Here is a 19,719-nt window from a genome sequence, read left to right as displayed (position 1 = left end):
GCCTTGTCATGGTCAAGGGATTGAAAGATGTGTGAAACAAGTCATGGAGGCTGCAGAGAGGCCAAGAAGCAGGTCGTCTGCTTTTGTCAAGAAATGAATCAATACAGGACTTGATGAAACTTGTTATTAATTCCAATTAATGTTATTCTTTTTTTTAACTATAATAGGACGTTATAAGATAAAGTGATGATATGTTGTTACAGCTGGAAATAAAATTTCTTTATATTTTGCTTGTATAAAATGATTAAAAACTTTAACTTTGCTTCAAAATGCGAGTTTTTGGCTTTTTTTTAGTGTATTTCAAACAAATCTCAATTTACCAAGCTAAACATCAACCAATCATAAAAATAATTGCAGATTTGGATTCCTCATGTGCAATTACATATTTTTAGACCCCCTCATTGAGCAAATTCACAAAATAAAATTTTCCGTCCTTAAATGACACGCCCTAATATACAGCCTTGTCTGCCCTTAGAGGGTGACCTAATTCCCTTGACTTTATCTCTTCGGCAGCCTCCAGCTCCAACACCTGGGTTGCTATCTCCCTCTTCCTCAAGTTCCTCTCCCACCAGCAAAAGGAGACCACCAGGTAATTTGTGCGCCGGAGGCTACAGATGGTCAAGCGATGCTTCATCTCAGCTGGCTCATGGGAAGGCAGGGCATTCCTACCTGCTGTGTTGAACCAAAGATGATCTGTTCCACAAGCTTTGCGGATGTCATCTTGATAATCGAGATAACCTCCCAATTAATTGGCAGTTGTTGTAGCAGCAGTGAGCTCAGATGTGCTTATATTCACTTGCTTTGATATAAAGCAATTGGCTTGTTGTGATGTTATCCTTGGGATGCTGGACTGTGAGTCCAGAAAGGGGAGCTATCTGTAAGATTTGGCTATTTGCCACCTATGCCCTTAACTGGCCAAATGAAATGATGGGCAGTTCTGGACAAAGTGACGTATGCTGCTTTGTGTATAAATAATGTCTGCATGTTTGCTTGGGTGTGGACAAGCCATCTCCTTGCTGCAGTGTTCGTCTGGCATCTGCAAAGGCATACTGTTTGCTGTAAGTCTACACCTTTCTTTAATAAAGCATCCTTGTTTGCACCCTCGTAATGCTGGTGGTCAACAAAAGAGGTTTAAAGACTCTCTCAAGGCATACACACACACACACACACACACACACACACACACACACACACAATGACTGACAACTGGGAAACACTGGCTTGCAAGATCTCCACACACACACACTGCTCTTTGAGGGTAAAATAACAAACGCCTCCAGGCACCAGGCCTCCCCCTGGGAAGTGTGTGCTGGGCATTAGAGCCAGCTCCTTGGTGCCCAGGGACGAGAAACTCAGCAGCCTCTCTGGATGAGTCATTCACCCTGCAAGGCAGGATGATGTAATTGACCGAGGAGCCGTGAGTCCGCTTTGTGGCAAGCTCCCCTGCTGCCTGGGAAGGAGGCGCCCTCCCCTCACCAGCGATGCGATTTTACTTCTGCATTGCCCAGAACGGTAATTTCGGCCCTGGGTGCCGATCCCGACTGCGCTGATCTTTTCAGCTCCACGTCCCCCGATAAAACTTAACATTGAACAAGAAAAAACAAAAAAGAGAAAGGAACTAAAGATATTTAAACCAAACGTTGAAAGATATAGTCCATGCACGGCTGCTGCCCGTGTATACATTTTAATTCCGTCAGCGATTTCATCCCCTGGTGCATATATAAGTTTTATTTATTGCCTCCATTTCCACCCAGCTTTTCCCATCCAAATGGGACATATCACAGAGGTTAAGGTTTTGCCATAAAGATGTACACCTCCAAATCTTTATTATGGTCATAAACCAGCATATATATATACACCTACATTTTTTTTAAAAACACACCACTGTACAGTGCTGGAACAAGAATGCACTGCAGGCAGCCTGACAAAAATGTCAGCCTGAACAGCACTGTTCCTCCTTGTCCACAAAAAATATACAGTGAGCAGGGATGATGGAGGAATTTGCAAATTTCAATGCAAACTAACTGAGTGCAAAATTATTGGCCTGTTGTGCAGATCGGAATATAGTTATCCTTTGGATTTGGCTCTTTTCTGAATGGTGCAAAATAGAAATGTGCTCTTTGAAAGAAAATACAGGTGCAGGTGCACACACACACCCCTTAAATTGTACCCTTTTGTACAACGTGGGAATCAACAGCGACCGCTCTAATGTGTGAATGCTGACATTCAGAAACACACGCCAAGCAACTGCTGGGTTTACACAGTCCAATGCACATTTCAAACTCCTGGCTCGCTCCCACACAAAGAATCCCCGGAACTGCGGTTTGTTAAGGGAGCTGGGAATTGTAGCTCTGTGAGGGTGAAACTACAGTTCCTACAAAATAAAATAAAAAATTCTTTCCAGTAGCGCCTTAGAGACCAACTAAGTTTGTTCTTGGTACGAGCTTTCGTGTGCATGCACACTTCTTCAGATACACTGAGACGGAAGTCACCAGATCCTTAAATATAGTGGGGGAGTGGGGAGGGGTATTACTCAGAAGGGTGGTGGGAATGGGTGATCAGCTGAAAGGTGTGGAAAACCTGTTGACGACTCTTAACGGCTGCAATTAGTCCTGCAGGGAAGGCAAGGGGTGAGATGGCTAAAGATAGCTTTGTCATGTATAATGAGATAAGAATCCAATGTCTTTTTTCAGACCAGGTTTCTCCATGGTTTTAAGTTTGGTGATTAGTTGCAATTCAGCCACAGTTCCTAGTTTTCTTTGAAGGAGGTCCTGTGCTCTAAATGCACACTACGCATTTTCCTCATGTGTGAGATTCACCAAAATGCTGCACTACATCCTTGCTCCCTAGCACAGGGCGAGCCAATGCCTGACAGACGTTTTGGACTACAACTCCCATCAACCCCGACCCAGAATGACCAATGGCAGGGGGAGATGGGAGTACATTGGCGGGAATTTTCCATTTCATTTTCACTTTTAATCTGTATACCGCCTTTCTATATTACTACAGACAAGGCGGTTTACAGCAACAAAATATGCAACGAACAACACACACAGCTTATAACAATAACCTGATCCAATACAAAAAGTCATCATAAAACATAACTTTAAAATGAACGACTTACATCAAATAAAGTAATATCCAATAATCAATTAGAATAGAATAGTACACAATAAAATTAACTCTTAAAACACCAGCAAGTAACAATTAAACAGAAATCCCCTATTAGCAATTACAATAAATAATTGCTAAACTATGATCAATAAAAATAACGGCAAATCACAATGCGTAAAGAAATATGTAGAAAAACCATGTAAAAGGATCAAACTGAGAAACAGACACACAACTTACATAATTATTTTTAATATATTGGTTTTAAAAAAAAAATCCCTGAACTCCTCTTCTCCCTTCTGCTATTCTTAAAGTCATGGCCTGGGAGAGGCTAATTGTTCAGCTGGACTTGATTGAGGGTGGGGGAGATGAGAGTCCCTGCCCCCTTTCTTTGCTCCTGTACATGGTTTCAACCAGCCAGGATTTTATGAATTGCTACAGGATCAAGCACACAGATCCCCTCTCCCCTTCTCCATTTTGCTTTCCCAACTGAAACTCAACTTTCAGTGGCTCCTGAAGACATCTGTGTATGCTCTGCCCTTATTAGGCTGGCTGGGTAATGGCCAGTTGGGCGTTTCTGCTTTCTAAACTTCTACCTGTCTCAAGATCCACCCGAGAAAGCTGACCCCCTTCCTCTCGCTTCCCACCGGCCCTGGTACCAATCCTGTTGGCACATGAGCAGCTGAGTTCAGCATTAGCGGGAACGGAAGGTTCTTGGCGCAACACGTCGGAGGTTTGCTTTTCTGAAAGCAGACACGACTCGGGGCAAGGACTTTAGAGGCGATAAAAATGCTGCCTCATCCTACACTAGCTGCTTAATATTCTCAAAAGCTCCCTTCTTGTTTGTTGTTGTTGTCCTTTAGAACAAAGGGCGGCCAGAACTGCCAAGGCCTGGCCCAGCTTTGCACAGCCAAGGAATGAAACAAGGGTCTGTATGCTAGATCATACGGACACAATGGGAAACCGTAAATGCCAAAGTTCTTGTCGGGCCACACACCCAACACAGCCCTCAAGACCCTGAATGCCACCAGCCGCCATATACCCAGCTGCACCATTTCCAGTCCTGCGCCCACCACTTTGTTAACAATGGTATTACTGTTCTGTCTGTCCGCAGGATGGATGGCTGAAACTGCATGCTATTGGAATGGCATGTGAAAGATGAAGAGGTTAAGTCAGCAATGACTACATTGGGCTAAGGACTTTGGTTACAATATACAATTAGAAGATTGGGGAAAGCTACGGAAAGAAGGTATAAACTTTACTTCGTGTAATGCTTTGAAAGAAAACTTGAAAGAAAAGGATGCAGAGATTGTACATAACACCAGTAAAGTTAGCCAAAATGTATAAAGTGAGCAATAAATGTTGGAAATGGAAAGAAAAAGAAGGCACCTTTTACCATATGTGGTGGGCTTGTAAGAAAGTAAAATGCTTCTGGGAAATGATATATAATGAGATGAAGAAAATGTTGAAATATACGTTTGTGAAAAAAACCAGAAGCATTTTTACTTGGTATTGTAGGTACAGAAATTAATAGACAGGATAAAAACTTGTTTTTATACCCAACTACAGCACAACGATGGAAACAGGAAGAATTACCAATGAAGCAGGAGTGGCAAATAAAACTGATGGAGTATGCAGAACTGGCAAAGTTGACTGGGAGAATTTGGAACCAGAAAGACCAGGACATCCTTAAGGATTAGAAGAAATATATGATTTATTTGAAAGGCAATTGCATTGATGTAATATCGCTTGTAGGCTTACAATAGGTTTTGTAAGGAGGGCTATATAAATTATTGTAAGACGATTTAGGAAGGAAATAATTAGGAAATGACGTTTAAAAGCATTAATTATAATAATAAAATGCAAGATCAGATAACAAATTTGAAAATCACTAGACAGGATTGACGGAAGTCTCAGGCTATAATAGCCAAAATGAGGATGATGTGATGTGATGTGAAGTTTTGTTTGGAAAATATATGCAAAAAAGTAATAAAAATGATTAAAAAGGAAGACTGAAACTGCAGCAAAGGAAGCGGATTCTTTTGCATGTTTTGTGCCCATAGCAAGGCAATAAGTGTTTAGGGAAGCTTTTAATGTTTGATAGATTATTGTATTTTAGTATTCTGTTGGAAGCCGCCCAGAGTGGCTGAGGAAACCCAGCCAGATGGGCAGCGTATAAATATATTATTATTATTATTATTATTATTATTATTATTATTATTATTATTAGGTGCCTGGAATCTTCAGCCCCATATTGACCTCCTTCTAGCACTTTGGATCAGGGTTTGCTCAGATTGGGCCCCAACAGCACGGTCAGGGCTGGATTTAGGTTTGATGAGGCCCTAAGCTACAGAAGGTAATGGGGTGCATTATATGTCCAGCTGCTCTTTGCCAACAACAAATTGTCACTGGTTTTTTTGTGTTGAATATATGCTATATGGTAATTTATGGACCTAATAGGCATCAAAAGCCATTTGCACATACCAAATAGGAGCCTGCACAATACAAAACACTGTTGCTGTATAGGTTTTATTTGTTTTTTTATACAGTGGTACCCCGCTAGATGAATGCCTCGCAAGACGAAAAACTCGCTAGACGAAGGCATTCGTCTAGCGGAAGGCTGCCCCGCAAGACGAAAAAGTCTATGGGGCTGCCTCGCAAGACGAAAAATTTTCGTCTTTTTTTTTCTTTTTTTTCGTTTTGCGGAGCGCGGCTGTCATTGCCGCTCCGCAAGACGAAAAACCCGCTAGACGAAAATTTTCGCAGAACGAATTATTTTCGTCTAGCAGGGCACCACTGTATTATATTTTGGAAATGTACATCCAGTGTTTTTTTCCCCCTTAATTTTTTGGGGGGCCCTAAGCTATAGCTTGTTTAGCTTATATGTAAACCTGGCACTGCATGGTACATTTAGAGGTGCATCAGATCACTTTAAATAGCCACAGGCTTCTCCCCCCCCCCAAGAATCCTGGGAATTGTAGTTTGTTACAGTACACACACAAAGTAAATGTTCTGCCCCTGAGCTACAGAACTGGAACAGTGTCAAAGAGCCTCGTGGCACCTTAAAGACTAACAAGCTTACGGCACCAGCTTTTTATGGGCTTGTGGCATAATAAATAAAGTTTATGTTCTAATATATCAAAGACACTTTGATGGCATTTGCTGCTGGAGACTAAAAACGGCTGCCCCTCTGGATTTTTTTAAAGGAGTTGAAAGTAGGACGACAAAAGCATCACTGACTGTGGAAAAGATTTATTTTGTCCTCTGGCAAAACAAGCAGCCTTGGTTGAAGCACCTCAGCTCTCTGAAGAACAAACTGTGATTTTTCCCAAGTCGCAGCTCCCTGTCACCAGAAGGCCACCTGGCAACATCCACACTAGACGTCTGAAGCACTCTGAAGTATCTGAAGAAGTGTGCATGCACATGAAAGCTCATACCAAGAACAAACTCAGTTGGTCTCTAAGGTGCTACTGGAAAGAATTTTTTATTTTGTTTCGACTATGGCAGACCAACACGGCTATCCACCTGTAACTGAAGCACTCTTGTAGCACTTCAATGGTCATGGCTTCCCCAAAAGCATCCTGGGAACTGCAGTTTGTCAAGGGGCTGATCTCACGGGCCAGCAATTCCCAGCACCCTTCACAAACTACAGTTCCCATGATGTGTTTTTTTTTGGGGGGGGAGCCATTATGACTGATGAAGTCATATAAGAGAGCTTCAAATGTAGGGCATGGATGTGACCCTAGGCAAATGGGTGAAGCCTTTCCACTTCTGTTCTCAAAACACCTAAACAAACAAACAAAAACCCTTTTTGCATGGGGAGCATTTATGCCCCTCCGTGGCCTCCAGTTCTATGGTTAAGACTATTAGTTGTTGGGTGAGATCAAAGGTCTTCTCAAAGTTGCCATTCATATACCTTCAGGAAGCCTGGAACAGGAGCACAACAACAGCCTTCCTCTATGGTTGCCATCTTTCCACCCCACCCCACCATCCAGGCCTATAATAAATTATTATTATTATTATTATTATTATTATTATTATTATTATTATTATTATTACCTCTGTTATGTATTGAAGTTCTCACCCTAGGCCACTAGGGGTGTGTGTATATAGTTCATTCTGCTGCAGTTTTCACTCAGGTCTGCACATGCAAATGAAGGATTGAAAAGTGACCTTCAGGGATTGGGTAACTACAGAAAGTTGTTACTGTTGCATTGTAGCTGAGTTCTATATAAGCAGGCTGCTGAGCCCTTCAGCTCACTTCTGTTCCAGCCTGAGAATAAACAAGAGCTACCTGAAAATCACTGTGTCGTCTGCTGTGTCCACCCACAACTTAACAACCTCACCCTGTACATTAAACAGCCCCAAATAGGGTAAAGGTAAAGGGACCCCTGACCATTAGGTCCAGTTGCGGACGACTCTGGGGTTGTGGCGCTCATCTCGCTTTACTGGCCGAGGGAGCCGGCGTACAGCTTCCGGGTCATGTGGCCAGCATGACAAAGCCGCTTCTGGCGAACCGGAGCAGCGCTAGGAAAGGTACTCCAAATAAATTTAAGGTTTTGATTGTCTTCTTTTGCCCAGTGTTCAAGGTTCTATAGCTCAGGCTGGGAGGAGCCTCCACTACACAAATGATGCTCTTGTGGTTTCCTTTGCTCGTCACTTGGTCTGCTTGAGACAAAAATAAAGCAGCCTAGAGCGATGACACTGTGGTATGTCAACAGAAATATATGGCCTCGGAGTAAAGGCAAGACTATTTATGGTGCGCACACTTTCTGGCTTTTATATACTTCTTGGAACCTCAGCGTGAGGAAGAAAGACTGCAGTCCACGACCTTCCTAAGAAAAAACAGTCTTTGCAGCAGTGACATCAGTGAGATTTGCAGGGCATCTGAAGGGGATTTATATTTTATGATATGCGGCAGGCACCTTCGCTGCACTGTTTTCAACACCTGCCTTCAAACCCTTTTGTCCAGAAAAGCTTACACAGACCTGTTTGTTTGTTTGTTTTTATTATGTACTTGCAACCCGTCAGCGGGTGGCTCCTGCCTGACACTTGCTCTGTCCCCACCTCCTATTGGCCTCATAGTAACCTTAGGTCAGGTGACAAAGGTATTGAGTTGCAAATCGCCGTCTTGAAAGGGTGGTGGCTTTAGCCCAGGCATCCCCAACCTGCGGCCCTCCAGATGTTTTGGCCTACAACTCCCATGATCCCAAGCTAACAGGACCAGTGGTCAGGGATGATGGGAATTGTAGTCCAAAACATCTTGAGGGCCAAAGGTTGGGGATGCCTGCTTTAGTCTTTCTCTGAATGCCACAGAGAGAAGGAGGATGTTAATGGCTCTCCAATTGCCACAAAGCCTTAGGCAGGCTGGAATGGGGGAGAGAGATACTGTTTTGATTTCTGGAGTTATCTTTTATTTCTAAAATGCTGAGCTTGTGCTGGACAGTGCAAAACATTGTACGGATGTTTTGGATGTATCATTTTATGTCTTTTGTTATGGTTGGTTTTTTTTTCTAAAGAGTTCTTCAAAAAAACTTTGAATAATGTTTTATGGTTCTAGACAATATTTTCTTCCAGAAGGAGTCAGTTCTTATGCTTCCTGTCGCTTCAAACTGTGCGATATTAATATCTTCAGCAAGGCTTGCCTTTAAATGTGAATGGAATCTCCCATCCGGAGCCAACTCAGGAATGAGTTTGCCATTAGTATCATGGATAGACCAATCTCCTACAACAGGGATTAGCCTGATTCCCTTTTCTAAAATCATCTAAGCTAATGCTCAAACCCACCTCTCATAACAGCAGCTATCAGTGGGCATTAAGAAAAGTTGTTTCCGAGTATCCGAGTGCTTTGAGGATTAAAAGTTAAGGAGGTGAAAGAAAAGTGTTATATTATCCTGTTGGGAGAACTTTAACGGTAACGTATCTGATTCTTCTCATAATGCACATTGCGCTTCCATCATCTGATAGAGGACTTAATGGGATTTGGAGATTCAGATCTGTACTTTGCACAAGCAAACGTCAGGTCTTGTTGTATTAAATGCTACATGAAAAATGCAAAAGGCCACAGTGTTGTTAGGCAACAGACAGTGTGGTATAGGGGTGTGAATGTCAAACTATGGCAAGGAGGCCTCAGTCCAACTCAACCCTGAAACTCAGGCCCCATCTACACTCTATGAAACACCACAATACCACTTTCAACAGTTATGGATTCCCCCCAAAGAATCCAGGGGCGTGTAGTTTGTCAATGATGCAAAGAGTTGCAAGGAGAACTCCTGTTCCCCTCATACAGCTACAATTCCCAGAGTTCTCTGAGAAGAGGGCTTGACTGTTAAACCACTCTGAGAATTGTAGCAGGGGCCCATGAGGGGAACAACTCTCAACAACCTTAACACACAACAGTTACCAGGATTATTTGGGGGGGGGGTAGCCATGACTGTCTAAAGTTATATTAAAATTTATAGTGCACATGTGGTCTCGCTGTGTGACTTAGGCCCAGTCAATAACTCTAAGCCTAACCTACCTCACAGGGTTGTTTGTGAGGATAAAAATGAGTGGCGCACGAATGCTATATTGAGTTCCTTGGAGGATAGGAAGGATAATGCAGCAATAAACCCAATAAAATATTCATTGCTTAATGGCTGCACGTCTATAGTTATTCCATCCAGCACTTACAATTGCTCTATGTACCCCTTTCAAGTTCTGTTGGGCTCCAACTTCCATCACCCTGAGCTAGGATAGGCAATGGTTAGGGGTGATGAGGTTTTTAGTTCAGCAGCATCTGCAAGGAACCAGATTCCCTATCCCAAATGTAAAGGCATTCTAGAGAAAGCACAGATTGATTGAAAGTTGAGGTCACCAAGATGTTGTTTTAGAGAGAAGTTCAGCAACACAATGGTTTAACACCACTGCAGAAATGGGCACTCTCTAGAAAACCAGCAACTGACAGAACAGAAAAATAATACATGTAAATAAAAATAAAAAACCTTTACGGACAGTGTTCACTCAATCATTTAATAAGGTTATTTTGCTCAGAATATATCTGCAATTCTAATCCCATAGAATGGTGTGTTGTATAGGACTTTCCCAACCCACTAGGGATTTGAACCCAGATCTCTGTAATCCAACACTTCATAACCACAAAGGTTCTCAGGTTGGGATCCTATAAACACTTCCTTGGGAAAAACTGCCATTGCCATTGAACTCAACAAGGCTTACTTCTGAGTAGACAAATGCAGAGTTGCACTGTTGGTGAAAGAACAGCGCAGAATAATGTCTGGAGGGCTCAATAACTGGCTTTAAGGGTAGGGAAATTACTTGTTGCCATTGCATCCAACACATCCAATGGCAGTGAATGCTTTAAAAATGACTTACACGGTGTAAATAACACTCCATTTCGTAAGGTTTGGACAGCGTGAACACATTAATTGGCTTTAATACACCACGTTCAAAACGAAAACAGCTCACTTGGATGAAAAAAGTCATAGCTTTGGGATCAATAGCAGGGCATCGAAGCATTTAATCACTCTGTTACTTAGCTAGTGGGAACCGGCTCCTCACACCAGAATCAATGAGCCTAATACATCCATTAATTTGGGGGCTTTTGGAACAATGGAAGAAGCAGGGCTTATTCTATTAAAAGGAAAACCCAAACAAAGCCCCCAGTCACTGAAGCCAACTATTGTCAGAGGAGTATCAGCCAAATGAGTTGCACAAGGGGGAATTTGGCAGCCCCTACAAAATTCATAAGAAGCCAATGCTCAGCGTACTCAGAATAATACGAGGTGGATTATTTGCGGCCCAACGCCAGCACTCCTGATCTTCTTGGAGACACACTGGGTTGCCCTAGCCAGCCCGCCTTCCAGGCATCCTGTTGGGGGTTCCCACCCAAGCCCCTGTTTAAATGAGCCAATCCGTGGCGGGGCCAGGGGCAGGGCCACAGGAGTGGAATAAGAGTAAACAGGCTTCTTGCAGTCCCAATATTCTAAAATTCTGAATCAGGAAATTGAATGGAAAATTAGATTAATGAAACAAAGAACTTTTGATTCAGCTAATAAATGCGGCAAAATGCTTGCCTGGCAGCTTAAAAAGAGACAAAAAGCAAATACCATCACGAATTTAAAAGAAAATGGAAAAAATGTGGAGAGTCCGGAGGAAATTAGGAAATGTTTTCAGAAATTCTACAAAAAGTTGTATAAAAAAGATCCGATAGAGGAGAAAGAGATCGAGCAATACTTGGAGAATAATGGTTTGCGTAGAGTCCCAGAAGAAGATAAAATATCAATCCTCAACCACCCAATAACAACACAGGAAATAGAAGATGCAATAAATGAGATGCAAATAGGGAAGGCCCCAGGACCAGACGGTTTGACAGCTAAGTACTATAAAACATTGAAAGAATGGCTAGTCCAGCCGTTAAGAGATGTATGCAATGGTTTATTGGAGGGAGATAGGGCTCCTGATACATGGAAGGAAGCGTATATTACACTTATTTTAAAGCCGGACTCAGAGAAAACACAAATGAAAAATTACCGACCAATATCACTGCTAAATGTGGATTATAAGATTTTTGCTAATGTTATGGCTAAGAGATTGAAGAGGCTGCTAAAGGATTATATCCACAAAGATCAAGCAGGCTTTTTGCCTGGAAGACATATTAGTAGTAATACAAGAAACATTGTGGATATTTTAGAAAGATTGGAAAAGAAGATTAATACCGAGGCAACATTAATGTTTATTGACGCGGAGAAAGCCTTTGATAACATTTCTTGGAATTTTATGAAGAAAAATTTGGAGAGAATGGGTGTCGGTCAAAAATTTCTGAATGGCATAAATGCCATTTATACAGAACAAAAGGCAAAAATAATAGTAAATAGTGTAATATCAGAGGAAATTAGGATTGAAAAAGGTACAAGACAGGGTTGCCCTATCTCCCCTCTACTTTTTATCACAGTCCTGGAGGTCCTCCTGAATGTGATTAGAATGGACAATTCGATAAAAGGAATAAAGGTGGGAGAGAAAGAGTATAAGCTCAGAGCATTTGCTGATGATGTGGTTTTATCCCTACAAGATCCTGAGAATAGCCTTCCAAAGGCGTTAGAGACTATTGATAAATTTGGCAAAGTAGCAGGTTTTAAATTGAATAAAGCCAAAACGAAAGTGTTAACAAAAAATATGTCACAAATGCAGATACGAAAATTACAAGAACAAACTGGACTAAATTTTGTCAAAAAGGTGAAATATCTGGGGGTGAATATGATTTCAAAGAACACAAATTTGTTCAAGGACAACTACGAAAAACTGTGGAATGAAGTTAAAAATGATTTGGACATTTGGACAAGACTGAAACTTTCCTTGTTGGGAAGGATTTCAGCAATAAAGATGAATGTACTGCCAAGGATGTTGTTTCTATTCCAAGTGTTACCAATAATCGACAGAATGGACTGCTTTAAGAAATGGCAAAAAGATATATCGAAATTTATCTGGCAAGGGAAGAAACCCCGAATTAAGTATAAAATCTTGATAGACTCCAAGGAGAGAGGGGGATTCTCCCTGCCAGACTTGAGGATTTATTTTGAAGCAGCAGCCTTCTGTTGGTTGAAAGACTGGTTTAAACTTGAAAATACAGATGTGCTAGACTTGGAAGGACATGATAATGTGTTTGGATGGCATGCGTACCTTTGGTATGGAAAGGTTAAAGCCCACAAAGCGTTTAAAAATCATATTGTTAGAAATGCCTTGTATCAGGTTTGGGTTCGAAACAAGGACTTACTAGAAAGAAAAACCCCCAGATGGATCTCTCCAGTAGAGGCGAAGGCGTATAAGAGACCAAATATGTCTGCAAAATGGTTGAAATATGCGGATATACTGCAACAGGAAGGCCAAACCTTCAAGATGAAAAACTATGAACAAGTAAAAGAGGGGGTCTCGGACTGGTTGCAGTATCATCAAATTAACGAAGTTTTTAAAGAAGATAAGAAAATTGGCTTTCAATTAGAAAAATCCAAATTGGAAACAGTATTAATAGAACAGGACTCTAAAAACCTTTCCAGTATGTATAATTTGCTGCTAGAATGGCATACTAAGGATGAAATGGTAAAATCGGTGATGATTGACTGGGCGAAAGATGTGGGTCATAATATAATGATGGAGGATTGGGAGAAGTTATGGAAAGAAGGTATCAAATTTACGGCATCTAATGTTTTGAGAGAAAATATAATGAAAATGATATATAGATGGTATTTGACTCCAGTAAAACTTGCTAAAATGTACCATGGTTTGAGTAATGAATGTTGGAAATGCAAGAAAGTAGAAGGTACCTTCTATCACATGTGGTGGACGTGCCCGAGAGTAAAGGACTTCTGGGAGAAAATTTATAATGAGCTTAAAAGAGTGTTTAAGTACACCTTTTCTAAGAAACCAGAGGCCTTCCTTTTGGGCATAACCAACCATGAGATACCCAGGAAAGATAAAGTTTTCTTTATGTATGCCACAACAGCAGCCAGAATTCTAATAGCAAAAATGTGGAAAGGTGAAGAGCTACCTACAGTTGAAGACTGGCAAATGAAACTGATAGACTTTATGGAACTTGCTGAACTGACCGCGAAGCTTCGTGACCAGAGGGAGGAGAAGGTGCAAGAGGATTGGAAGAAATTCAAAGACTATTTGAAACAACGTGAAAAGTTAGATATTTAAGTGAAATCAGACAATATAAGGCTATAGCAGTGGATTGTCAGAGTAAAATAGTAAAGAAGAAACTAAGATTTTGTATTAAAGTAAGAAGATAGATTATGGAATTAAGCTTACAGAGACAAGATAAAGATGATTTGTTTTGATATAATGGTCATGGATTAGTAATGGTAATGAGTTTTAAAATTATGTTTATTATGATAAGCTTATGAGGAGATGTTAATATTGCCAGATTAGGAAATTTAAGGTGAGTGTAAGATAATAGTTACAAAGTTACTACAGTATATTAGAATGGAACGCTGAAGAAAGGGTGGAGGAGGTCCTTTATAGGATATAAAATAAGATAAGATATAGATGAGATATTTTTCTTTTTTGTTTTTTTTTTCCTTTTTTCTTTTTCTTTTCTTTTCTATGTATAATGTGGATTGTAATGTATACTGAGTAATGTTGTTTTTTCTATTTCTACTTTTATTATTGGAAAATTTAATAAAATTCTTTAAAAAAAAAAAAAAGAGTAAACAGGCTTCACTCAGGTCCGCTCTGGCAGCTTAAAAGGGGGCGGAGCCGGTGTTCAGAACAGACCCATAGAAATAACAGACAGGACTAAGTTAGGACCATTTACTTCAAGGAGTCTACTCTAAGTATGGGATGGGGGGGGGGGTTTGATTCAGTTCACGGTTAAAGGCAAACCTACCCCATTTGTGTTTTCCGAAACAATACGTCAACCGAAACACAGAAATCCATTTTTAAAAAATGCACTTCTCTGAATTTTGCAAAGCAGTTCCTTGGTCCAAGTTATGTGTACAAAAATGCTAGGCTAAATGGTGCATATAAATGCATTTGTTGCTTAAAACAACATACCAAGGTGCATTATACTGGGGGGGATTGCTTTGCAAACATGTGTATTAGACAAAATTGCACATGACAATGTGACTATTCAGAGAAATGCACACTAAAATGCTGGTGAATTTTCATGAGAACTTAAAAAAATTACAGAGAGAGAGAGAGAGAGAGAGAGAGAGAGAGAGAGAGAGTATTGCAGACTGATGTGGAAATGGGATGGACTAAGCTTAAGATTGGAAAGATGAGAAAATGAGAGGAAACAAAATTGAAAGCTTTATTCCAACCCTACTCAATGTCTAACTTAGCTGGATACAAACCCATAGAATCATGAATGGCGCTGGAGGTCATCTAGCCCAAAAAAGGCAGGATATGGAGCACCCACGACAGCTGCCCGCCTCTGCAACAAACCCTCAGTTGCATGTATTTTCATTGCAACTGTTTTATTATTTCCCCCCCTGTGAGGACAGGGGAAACAGGAAAAAAGCACTGAAGGCCAATTCTTAGCAAAAGCAATGTGAAAGGAGCAACCAGCCCGGTGCTTGTTTTCCACTTTAGTTTGTAGCCTCTCCAGCTGGATTTTTAGAATATTATAAAATGACTGGGTCAAACTCCCCTGTGTCATTTGGCCCCAAGTCAACTCTCAACCATGGGGAATGATGTGACTGTTGCTCTGTGTATCCTCCAGAAACACAAGTCTGGAGTTGCCGCGAGGATCAGCGAAGTGGAAGAGAGGGTTTTTGACAGCTGTCCAGGGAACTCGGCAAGGCTTCCAAACTTCTCTTTCTGGCGTGGTCCCCAGATTGAGGTTGCTTCTCGCTCACCCCTGGGGTAGCCTTGCTGCTTATTCATATTCCCCCTCTAGGATCCTCCTTCAAGCATCCCAGCACATGTGGGCTTTGGAGCCTCAGAGTTGAGTGAAGACCTTTCTCTCCTAAGACTCTGCTAACTGTCAGTTGACCTGCAACTGCATTGCTTTGGCATTTGCAAACACTTGACAGTCTAGATTTAGTTTTAAATTGTATTTTAATCTGTATTTTAATGAACTGTTTTATGTTTTTGTTGTGATTTTATTGGTGTTAGCCGCCCTGAGCCCAGTTTCGCGGGGAAGGGCGGGGTATAAATTAATTTATTATTATTATTATTATTATTATTATTATTATTATTATTATTATTATTATTATCCCCAAAGACTTTTTAGATACACACACATGCATACACATACACACATATTTCAAGTTTTCCCTGCAGAAGAAGAAGAGTTTGGATCTGATATCCCATTTTATCACTACCCGAAGGAGTCTCAAAGCGGCTAACATTCTCCTTTCCCTTCCTCCCCCCACAACAAACACTCTGTGAGGTGAGTGGGACTGAGAGACTTCAAAGAAGTGTGACTAGCCCAAGGTCACCCAGCAGCTGCATGGGGAGGAGCGGAGACACGAACCGGGTTCACCAGATTATGAGTCCACTGCTCTTAACCACTACACCACACTGGCTCTGCATGCAATGATAGGCTCTGGTGGATTGAGCGAATGAGACCAATAGTGGGTCCAACGGTCAAGAAGGTGGTTCCTGCATGTGCTGTAGAATGAAGTGAAAGGCAGACGGGGCCCATCAACCTAGGATGGTAGCCCACCTAGGAGAAGGAAAACTCTGATCCCAAGCCTCTGTTGGCTTGCAGGACATCTTTGGGCTAAGGAGCAAGCCCTACACAAATCTACACAAGAAAAGGCTAAGGAGCAAGCCCTACACAAATCTGAAGTCCCTAAGACATCTTGTATGCCGCCTTCCAGCAACTCCTGCAGCCAATCTGATGCCAAAGGTATTGCTCTGCTTTCCTTTGGACCACATCAGCCCGGCCAACAGAGGTGTCTTGTCATGTGGGCAGCCCAGGACCTCCATGCACACTGCCCAGGCTTGTGTCCCAGGGAGGTCACTTTGGTGCTACTGACACCGGTTTGGATTCACCCCTCCAGGCACACTCCATTGTCTCTTGAGACAGAAGGATACCAAAAATGTCAAGTTCCATTGTAAATAAAACTTCTTAAGATGTTTCCAGGCTGTCACTATTTTCAGATGGGATTCAATCGCATTTGCCAGCACAAATTCAGGTCAGGTTGAACGATTACAGTAGACAGGAAGGTCTTCTGCAACAAACCCATTTCTTCTGACCCCATCCTCCTCCTTGCCGAGTTCTGCAAGGGCAATGTTGAGGCTGAGGTGGAGGAAGCCGACAGCCAGGCCCAGCCCCAGGCTGGCAAGTGGGAGCAGGCTGAAGGCAGACTAGGGTTGCTGGGGCAAAATCCTGCCTGCCCTGATAGACCCAGCCTCCACTGTCATGATTGCTTCAAGGCAAGACAGGAGCTTCTTCAGATCAAGGGCCACATTCCCACCTTAGAAAACTTCAAGAGGCCACATGGCCAGAGGCAGAGATGGGCGGGGCAATGGATGCAAATGTTGCCTTTCTACAATAGGCCCTCTCTACCCAGCATCTGGGCAAGCAAGAGGCAAGATCAGGATTCAAGGGCACATTCCAGCCAGGCAAGGACACTCACAGAGGGGTCAAATTGGGGTCAGTGGGGGGCATGGCCTGGAGGGAGACCCAAGAGACAGAGGTCTGGACGGCCACATCTGGTCTCAAGGCCTGAAGGTTCCCCAGGGAAACTGAACATTGTCCCAGGATCCCCTGCAAAGGACTATGTAGTAGTATTTATTTATTTATTTATTTATTTATTCATTCATTCATACATACATACATACATACATACCCCATGGTTGGGTTTCTCCAGCTATTCTGGGCGCTGCTCTCAACAGAATATGAAAAACACAGCAAAACATCAAACATTAAAAACTTCCCTAAACAGGGCTGCCTTCAGATGTCTTCTAGAAGTCAGATAGTTGTTTATTTCCTTGACATCTGATGGGATGGAATTCCACAGGGTGGGTGCCACTACCAAGAAGGCCCTCTGCCTGGTTCCCTGTAACCTCACTTCTCGCAGGGAGGGAACAGCCAGGCTGCTTTTTGAGATTAAGTTACTTTCTCAAACTTTTTTCTCTGGGCCAAACTTTCAGAATAAAAATTTGCTCGCACCACACAAAAAAATTTAATTGATATGAAATATATGGGGGGGGGGACCGGGACAACTCCTAGCAGTGCCTGATTTATAATATAAAACACAACTACTTTATAATATGGTCATGGGACATCTGAAAGTACAAACCAATGCAGCTACATAAGAACACAAACCATTCCCCAAATATAATATTGATTGTCCTCAAGTCTTCCTGCCACACTTGCCATCCTCTCCTGCCACACCAAATGTAGTGTGCGACACCCTTCGAGAACCACTGTTCCAAGGTAAAACACATTTGCAAGCAGATCTCTTCTTCTACCAAAGCCCACAAACCTCAGATGCTCCTTCCGACAAGGGAAGCTGACTCGGCAAAGGCAACCCCGGACTTCCCAGCACTCGCAGAAGGGGAAACCAAACTTCAGTCCCATTACGTTCCCACACCGGCGGCCACAACCAAGAAGAGAGAGTCCCCAGCGCACGCAAGACGCTGTCTGGGCTTGCAGCCGAATGTTTGCATTCAAAAGGCTCCACCACGGCAGGCCTCCCTCCAGACTGATGAAGTTGAATGTTGGAAGACTTGGGGGCAGATAAAAGGGAAGTGCTCTTTCAGACGGTACATCATTGCGCTATGGGGTTTTCTCCCACAAGAGACAGAGATGGCCACCAACTTGGATGGCTTGGGATGGGACTAGTTCACAGAGGATAAGGCTGACAAGGGATATTAGCGGGTGGCGCCGTGGTCTAAACCACTGAGCCTAGGGCTTGCCGATCAGAAGGTCGGCGGTTCGAATCCCTGCAATGGGGTGAGCTCCCGTTGCTCTGTCCCAGCTCCTGCCAACCTAGCAGTTTGAAAGCATGCCAGTGCAAGTAGATAAATAGGTAACACTGCAGCGGGAAGGTAAACAGCGTTTCCGTGCACTCTGGTTTCCGTCAGGGTGTCTCGTTATGCCAGAAGTCCTACTGGCCACGTAACCCAGAAAGCTGTCTGTGGACAAACGCCGGCTCCCTCGGCCTGAAAGCGAGATGAGTGCTGCAACCCCATAGTTGTCTTTGACTGGACTTAACTGTCCAGGGGTCCTTTACCTTTTTTCTTTTTCTTTTTTACATATGCAGTACGCTTCTGCTGCACACCAGTTGTTGGGAATTGCAAGCGGGGGAGAGTGCTGCTGAGCTCACCTCCTGTTTGAAGGCTTCCCCAAGACACCTGGTTGACCAATGAGAGAAGAGGATGCTGGACTAGATGGGCCAATGGCCTAGGATTGTATTCTAGCTTAAAGCCTGCAACATCAAGTCCAACCCACAACTGTCATCTACAACAGCCATTCCGTCAGGCCATGAGAGCAAGGGGCAGCCTCACTCCTGGGCTTCAGGCAGAGAGACCCTTCCAGCCCTACCAGGAGATGCCAGGAATTGAACCTGGGACCTTCTGCATGCAAAGCAGATGCTCTACCCCTGAGCTAGGCCCTTGCCTTAAAACACAAGCTGTTGTAAGCTCTGTGTTCCGGTTCTCCTCCTTTTCCTTCCTCCTCTTTGGTATGCTTGAGGAGATGAGAAGCTTCTTCCTTGTGGTATCCAAGCTGTGCAAGGATAGTCCATGTGGGCCCCTCCAGATGCTGCTGGACTCCAACCCCCATCAACCCCAGACAGCATGGACAATAGTCAGGGGTTATGGAAGTTGTAGTTCTGCAACGTTTAGAAGGCACCATACTGGCTACCCCTAGCTTAAACGATGGTTGGTGAAAACAAGCCCAGATCAAAATGTGGTTTAAACCAGGGATGGGGGAACCTTTTTGGCTCCATGGACCATATAGTTATTCAGATCTAGCATTGTGGGTCAAATTTGCCAGGGGTGGAGCTACCCACCTGTCAATCACTTGGCGTCACAATGACAACATCACATCCGATCTAGCAGTTTACAGTCAAAGCCTGTTTTCTCTTGCCAATGCATGACTGGGAGAGCAATTTAAGGCTCATGGTTGTACATTGGTGGGTGGGCATGATTTGAGGA

The 19,719-nt window shown here is 42.8% G+C and overlaps 1 protein-coding gene across 1 annotated transcript in view; it reads right to left on the bottom strand.

The window, feature by feature from the left end:
• The window catches only part of ADAP1 (ArfGAP with dual PH domains 1), a 69,571-nt gene that overhangs the window by 27,866 nt on the left and 21,986 nt on the right, over positions 1–19,719 (bottom strand). The window lies entirely within an intron of this gene.

This window comes from Lacerta agilis, chromosome 13, assembly GCF_009819535.1.
Source record: "Lacerta agilis isolate rLacAgi1 chromosome 13, rLacAgi1.pri, whole genome shotgun sequence".
NCBI lineage: Eukaryota > Metazoa > Chordata > Lepidosauria > Squamata > Lacertidae > Lacerta > Lacerta agilis.
The sequence above is the reverse complement of the archived record's forward strand: the minus strand, read 5'-3'. Positions and strand labels throughout refer to the sequence as shown.